The sequence below is a fragment of the Corvus cornix genome, chromosome 10 (genome assembly GCF_000738735.6).
Source record: "Corvus cornix cornix isolate S_Up_H32 chromosome 10, ASM73873v5, whole genome shotgun sequence".
Lineage (NCBI taxonomy): Eukaryota > Metazoa > Chordata > Aves > Passeriformes > Corvidae > Corvus > Corvus cornix.
Genome location: NC_046340.1, coordinates 12,193,450 through 12,201,151, shown reverse-complemented (window position 1 = coordinate 12,201,151; position 7,702 = coordinate 12,193,450). Strand labels below are relative to the sequence as shown.

The 7,702-nt window shown below is 57.2% G+C and overlaps 1 long non-coding RNA gene across 2 annotated transcripts; it reads left to right on the top strand.

Annotated features, from left to right (window-relative positions):
• Positions 1 to 1,823: 1,823 nt before the first annotated feature.
• On the top strand, positions 1,824 to 7,037 carry LOC109143405. Of its 2 annotated transcripts, none has more exons than XR_005602724.1 (3): positions 1,824 to 1,916; positions 4,020 to 4,209; positions 6,669 to 7,037. It is a non-coding gene; the product is annotated as an uncharacterized LOC109143405 (long non-coding RNA). The 2 variants fall into 2 exon arrangements; XR_005602723.1 differs by having other exon boundaries at positions 5,751 to 7,037.
• Positions 7,038 to 7,702: the final 665 nt, after the last annotated feature.

Sequence of the window (7,702 nt, the reverse complement as noted above, 5' to 3'; positions counted from 1 at the left end):
AATGACAATAATAATAATTAATAATAATAAACCAGTTCACTGGGAGCCTAATGGAGTTACTTATCCTCATCAGGGAATGCCCAGTGGAGTTATTTATCCCCACCCCGTGTCTGTCCCCACAGGAGCACGGCCCCGTGGCCCCGAGCGTTTCCGTGTCCCTGTGGGTGTGACAGCAGTGCCACCCCTGTGGCCGATGCTCAGGATGCAGAGCAGGTGCCTTGAAATGGTTTATTATGAATAATGCAGCCTCTTAAATACTCCCCCAAACCCCAATTTGGATACGTTTTCCACATCCTGTGATTTTCCTCTCTCCCGGTCTCCACGCCTGTTGGGCTCAGGGAGACGCTGGTGAGATGAAGCAAACAATCCTAAGGTTTGAGGTTTCTTTTCTTTCCCCCCAAAGAAACAGCAACGATTCCGATGGCACCAAATTAGTGACAAAATCTTCCTCCCAAACAGGCGGTTCAGAACTGGAGACGAGGATTTTCTGCCGTTCCCAGCCAGGAGCGATTTCAGTAGCTCCGGTGGGGACATGGAATGTGTGTCCCCAGCACTGCGGGCTCCCTCCGGCACCGATCCCACATCCCAGCTCCCACCATGGAGCACATGGAGCACCTCCACTGCACCGGGATGAGCTTTTATAAGGCTGGACTGTGGGGGAGGAGTGTTTTTGGGAAGGAGGAGACCTCCCGGCTCATCCCGGCGGAGACTCTCGGGAGAGCCGGGAAGCAGGAGGAGTGGCGTGCGAGCCTTGATTGCTCGCTCCAGGCGTGTTGGCTCCGCATGTGTAAAAACAATAATTAAACGTAAGATGTGGGAGGATTATTAAAGGTTTTATGGCATCTAATCCTTTTTGAAACCTTTCTGTAGGCTGGAATCTGAGGCTGGAGCAATAAAAATGCAAACTACACCCAGATTCATTCCGGGCACCGTCATTCTCCCTCCCCGGCCCCTGCCCTCGGTGGTTGCGGGTTGTGGGAGCCGGACGGGAGGGAGGAGCTGGGAGAGGCGTCACCTCGTGCTGCGGAGAGCGGGAGACTGGTGGATACTGGTGGGATACAAGGTTTGGGAGCCTGTGCCAGCCCCGGGGCTCGCAGGGTTGGGTATCACATCCAGCGGGATGCAGGATCCACACCCAGCAGGCTCACGTGTGTGCGTGGGTATGGATCCATGGATATGCCAATTCCATCTCCCAGCAGCGCCCCTCAGGTGCTCCCACCCCTCCCCTGACAGAGCTGAGCAATCCTGGTGCCCCCACAAGCCGCAGAGAAAGAAATAAATAAATGAAAAAGTAAATAAATGCAGGCGCCTTTCACATTTCAAAGCCGGGAGATATTTTTCTTCCTTTTTTTTTTTTTCCCTTTTTCTCTTATTTTTTTCTCCCTCCCCTCCTTCAGGATGGCTTATCTCCATGAAATTAGTAATTGGCATTTCTTTCTGAAGCCGGGGAGAGCGCCAGCAGCCGGTAACACCCACGCCACACTCCCTTCTCTGTGCGAGGCCCCGCAGCCAAAGAAGCGAGGCTAATAAAAGTAATAACAAGGAATTAAATGAGAGGGGGGGGAAAAAAGACAGGGGGAAAAAAAAAAAAAAAAAGAGGCAGAAAGTGCTGAAATCAGATTTAACTTTCTCTTTTGCTTCCCGGCTGTTTTTCGGGTGGGTAAAGCTGCGTCAGGGAAGGGCGGCGGGCGGGTTTCAGGCGCCCTTTGGGAGAGCGGGGGGTGAGTCAGGGTGCTGGGTGCTGCCTCCCGGCCCGAGCAGCCCTTCCTTCCCCAGCCCTGGATGCAGACGCGGATTTACAAACCCCGTTTCATCTCCGCAGCGCCCTGAGGGCAGCGGCAGCCTCGGCCTCCTCCTCCTCCCCCGGAGCTCCCAGCTCGTCTGGCACGTCGGGGCGGCACCCGCAGCCAAAACAGGTTTGGGTTGATGGTTTCCAGCTGCTCATTAACGCTCCTTGGCTTCATTAGGGGTTTTTTCCATACGTGCCAGCTCATCCTGCGCCGGTGCTCGGAGAGCTGAGGCCCAAAGCAGCGCTTAGAGGGGCTCCGGGAGCGCTGGAGAGGGACTGGGGACAAGGGCTGGAGGGACAGGACACAGGGAATGGCTTTAGACTGACACAGGGAATACTGGGAAGGAATTCCTGGCTGGGAGGGTGCTGAGGCCCTGGCACAGGTTGCACAGAGAAGCTGTGGCTGCCTCTGGATCCCTGGCAGTGTCCAAGGCCAGGCTGGACAGGGCTTGGAGCAACCTGGGACGGTGGAAGGTGTCCCTGCCCATGGGATGATCTCTGAGGTCCCTTCTGACCCAAACCACGCTGGGATTCCCTGAAATCGGCCTTCTGCGGTTATCCTGGGTTATCCCGGGTGGGTCTGGGGTTGGGGGCACATCCAGAGCCGTCCCGGGCCTCGGCTGGGGGAGCTGCGAATGGCGCAGCAGGGCCGTGCCCGGGCAGGGTGCGCCCGGTGCCTCACCGAGGGCTGTGGCTGATCCCTATCGTGCATCCCAACCTCCCGAAAACCACCCGGGCCTGCCAGCGGCGGGGCGAGCTCGGCGCATCCCGGGATCCAGCGGCACATCCCTGCTAATCCCCTCGGAGCTGCGGAACACGCCCGCCGATGGTTATCAGTGTGGGAGATGCCGGATGCAGCCCAGCCCAGCCCCGCCCCGGCCGGGCCGAGCTCCCCCGGCTCCCGGTCCGTCCTGCGCCCGCGGCCGAGGCTGCTGCAGTCCCGGGAGCAGCCCCGTCCCGCTCGGATGTCGCAGACCCAGCAGGGACACTGGGGGGTGGAGAAGGGGCTGGAGGCCGGGGGGCTCCGGGGCTGATCCCGCTCCTCCACGGGCTCCTGGCTCTGCTCCCCGGCTCGGTGATGCACGCTGCTCCCCGCACAGCTCCAGCAGCGGGGTCATTCCCTGAAGAAACAGGAATTCCAGTGGGAATGGAGCACGCTGTGGTTTCCAGCCTGGGCTTTACCGGGCCCCAGTAACTCCCAGTAAGCGCTGCTGGCACTGCGGGGGATGGCAGAGGCAGAGCCTGGGCACGGGGGAGCAGCCCTGGGAAGGAGCTGCAGATCCCCTGTGCCCTGATCCCATGCTGATACTCCTTCTCCTAATTTCCCATCCCTCTCCATCTCTCCCATCCCTCCCCTCCCTTCCCTCTCCCTGAGCCACACCGGCCAAAGCAGGTACCAAACTCCCACTGCAGAGCACGGAGCATCCTTGGAGAATCCATCAGGAATCTGGGGTTAGCGTGGCTGAGTCCTGGGTCACGTGCATGCACTGTTCCCGGGGTTCTCCAAATCGGGCAGTGGCTGAACAGGTCTGCGTCAAACCTGGGCTAAGATCCCTCTGGATTTGGGCACAGGCTCAGCACCATCCCAGCTCCCTCCGCCATCCCGACTTCCCCCAGCAGTCAGGCCCCAGCGAATCACTGTCATCTTTATATTTTTTATCTTCCCTTTCCCAGCAGAGCAAAAAGCCCAGAAATTGCGGTGAATCGATTTGGGGCCCCGGAGTTTGGACAGGTCCCATTTGCCGAGATCTTCCTGCCCGTAGTCTGCGGCTGGAGCTTCCATCATCCCATTACACGGCTGCCACGCGGCCGGCACCGCCGGGGAGGAACAAATTACCCCATAAATCAGCTCCCGGGAGGGGAAGGCACGGAGCTATTAGGCTGCTCCGGAGAGGGATGGAAGCAGATGGGGAGGGAGCCGGGCTGGGAGGTCTGGAGAGGGCTGAGCTGCACCCAGAGCTGTGCGGCTGCACCGGGCTCGGCTGGGCCGGGATAATCCATGGGCTGTGCCTGGCCACTCCATGGGTTGTACCTGGATGGTCCATGACTTTGCCTGGACACTCTGTGAGCGCTCCTTGGATTGTGCCTGGATGGTCCATGGATTATGCTGGGACATTCCATGGATTGTGCCAGGATGGTCCATGGACCATGCTGGGACATTCCATGGATTGTGCCTGGATGGTCCATGGGCTGTGCCTGGATGGTCCATGACTTTGCCTGCATGTTCCAGGGGCTGTGCCTGGACATTCCTTGGATTGTACCTGGATGATCCGTGGGCTGTGCTTGGACACTCCATGAGTTGTGCCTGGACATTCCTTGGATTGTGCCTGGATGCCGCATGGGTTCTGCACCAGCTCCATAACATTTACCCCATTGGAGGCTCCACAAAGCCAATCCCTGGGCACTCGGGTTGGGAGGAGGTGAGTGGGGTTGGGTTTTATCCGCCTCTCCCTTTCCCTGACCCCTCCTTGTGAGTTCTCCTGGCTTTAATGAGGAATTCCGAGGGTTCAGGACTGAGCCTGCTCCAAACCCTCAGCTCTTTGCGGCCGTCCCTGCGCAGCCCTGATCTCATTGTGGGATTATAATTAGCAACTACAATGCCATAATTATGCACCACTTAACTTCTTGGCTTTAATATCTGCGGGAGGCAGCAGGAAAGCCAGGGAGCAGATCCCGGCGCTCCGGGAACGGGGAGGGAGGAAGGCCTTTCCGAAGGGTGTCATCCTGGCGTGCGGCTCCGCCGGCCCTCTCCCAGAGCCGTTCCCATTGTTCCCGGTGAGAACCAGCGAGCCCCGGCTGGGGGCGATGGGCAGAGGAACAAAAGAGGGCTGCAGGAAGGAAACGCTTCCCAGCCTTCTGAAGGCTCCTCTCCGCAGCAGAAAGGCTTTTGATTTTTGTCACTTCTGTTCCTTGAAATAACCTCCCCTTAACCTCCTCAAGTTTCCCTTGCTGGGACAGAGAGATAGGGCTGGAAGCGCTGGGAATTCTTGGCTCCAGGGGCCTTCTGGGGGAGCCTTGGATCTCTTTTTGACATTCCCGGCCTTGCGGCCCATCTGTGTCTTCACCCACAGCAGGAATATCCAAACATTTTGAAGACCTCCTTGGGACCCTGAAGGGCAGGGACCATCCCAAGAGAGCCCCCCACGGTCCCTACCCTTCCCAGCCTCTGGAATAACCCAATTTTGGATGGGTTCTCCTGCAAGTCCACGCCAGCCTTCACCACCTGTGTCACTTAACTCATCAAGAGCTGCCCCGCTGCTCACTATTCGGGGTGAATTAAATTGTTTGTAATTGATAAATTATGCACAAGCACCTGCCAGTTCCGAACTGCAGAGCTGATATCAACCCACCCAGGGGGACTGGTTCTAATTTTATCTGAGCCCTGCATTGTGCCGGGCCTGCCTGATGTGTGTTGTATTGATTTAACAAGGCTCCTGGGAATTAGGCTGGTTTGCTAATTTTATCCCTGGGTGAGATGAATCAGATTTCCACACAATGAGGGCATTGTGTGCTCGGGGCCGAGCCCAGTGAACCTGGCCTGGGGGATGGCTGTGGTCAGCAAGGGGATCTGAGGGGTCCCTGCCCATCCCGGGGTCATCCCAGTCCATCTCCCAAGGACCAGCCCCACCCTGGTGTCCCCTGAGCTGCTGTCCCTGTGCTGTCACCACTCCAGACACGTGGCACTGGCGGGAGATGCTCCAAGAGCTTTTCCTGCCCACATCCCCCAGACCACTCAGAGCAGGAAATGGGAGGTTTGGCCTCAAAATAGAGTATCCTGGAATGGCTCATCCCATGGACACCTTCCACTATCCCAGGATGCTCCAAGCCCCATCCAACCTGGCCTTGGACACTTCCAGGGATCCAGGGGCAGCCCTGGGAAACCTCAGGTCCTCACCACTCTCACAGGGAGGAATTCCTTCCCAATATCCCACCCAAATCCACCTTCTTGCCATTTAAACAGGCCTGGATGGTGCCAGGGAGTGCTGCTGGAGCTGCTGGGATGCTCCCAGGAGGGCACTGGTGGAGCAGCAATGTCAGGACCGAAAGGAAGCTCAGGAGAAGACTAAAGCTGTATTTTTTCCGTGCCTGTTCAATTCCACATGGAAATAGTCCAGAGAGGGGATAATGGAAGAACCTGAGTCGTGGATTGGGTTCATCTTTGCAATCTCTGTCTCAGAAATCCTCATTATGGTGAATCCAAGGGTGTTCCCAGTTCCCTGGAGCCTCCTGGTTCCCATCTCCCACTGGGAAGACTTTCCAAAAGCTGCAGCTGAGGCCGGGCACAGCTGTGCCCTGCCAAGAATTCCCTGCCCCACCCTTTCCCCCCTCAGTTATCAGATAACCGGGACAATTAGGAGCTCATGACCATAAATAATGGAGATTATGCAAGGGAAAACAGCGGTTGGGATAACACATCCTGGTGTGTTGGATCCAAGAGGCTGGGAGAGACCTTTGGCTTCTGGAAGTGGCTCAAACCAACGCATTTGGAGGGTGAAGCACCAGCTGGGGCTTTGCTTTATCCCTGCTTTATCCCTGGTTTCCTGCCGTGGTTGTGGTTGGATCTCTCCAGGGCAGGATTTTTGTGGATGTTTACCACAACTGGTGGAAAACCCCGGGATTTCTGGGCGTGGGGTCTCCATCTGTGCCAGGCCCGGCATCACCCTGGATGCGGGACCATTCCCAGGCATCACCCTGGATGCAGCCTGGAAAGCTGTCTGGGATTCCTGGATGGGAGCTGCCATCCAAGAGGAGCACTGGGAATCACGGAATCCTGGAATGAGTTGGGTTGGAAGGGACATTCAGACGTCGCGGGCAGGGACATCTTCCACTAGCCCAGGTCACCCCAAGTGCTGTCTAACCTGGCCTGGAACTCTTCCAGGGATGTGGCATCTGCCAGTGGAGGAGCGTCCAGAATTCCAAGTCGGGACAGCCTCTCCACACTGGAGAGAGTTGAGAGCACCAGGAGGAACCAGCCTGGGATCGGGAAAAGGAGGAAGCTCCAGGGTTCACCTGACCCGGAGCCACCAGGGCTCTGCTCCCTCGCAGTGTCACCTCCTGGGAGCGGTGACACTGCAGGACAGCCCTCCAGGGAGGGAAGAGCCCGGCAGATTTTTCTGGATGAGATGACAAACCCAGAGGAGCCAACCAGCGCATTTCCATGCGGGAATTCTGCATAACTTGTCTGTGCATATGTTCCAGCGGCCCCCAGGCAGCCAAAAGAAAATGAAAATTAATATTTTTTTTTTTAGCTCCTGTTTGAAATGGATGCGCCTGCTTTGCTTACAGCCCTTCCCCCTCCTGCCCTGCAGACCTTCAGGGCTTGGAGCCAGCCTCCTGCTCACGACGGATTTCCAGAATATGGGAATATGCTGAAGCTAAATGCATATTTGGGGGCTGATTTGGCTGTTGGGAAAGGGGTTGGCAGGGGGAGGAAAACGGGTTGGATGCCTGGGTGGGGAAGTCTCTGTTGGAGCTCCAGTCGGAGCTTCTGGAGGGTTTAATTCAGGGGGGATGGTGGCTCCCCTTCCCCATGGGAATGTTTGCTGAGGGAGGGTCTGGTCCCAGGGATCTGGAGAGAGCACGGAGCTCCCTGTGCCCTGGGATTCCCAAACAGCTCTATGCTGGGAACCCCTCTCCCCTGAGTTCCAGGGACCCCTCTCCCCCAGTTCTGGGTCCCCTTCTCCCCCCCAGACCAGGGATGGACCAGTGGATGCTCCTCCCTCCCTGCAATCCAGCCCCGCAATTCCCGCCACGGAGCTCATTGGGAAAACAAAAGTGCTTTTCCCACTTGCCGGCTGCCCTTTTATTTTTGGAAGCCACACATGCAATCACAGGCACATGGCCCCAGCAATTAGGGAGAAAAGCACTTTTCTTCTGCAAGCCCAATTACCCATCCTCTAATTGACATAATTA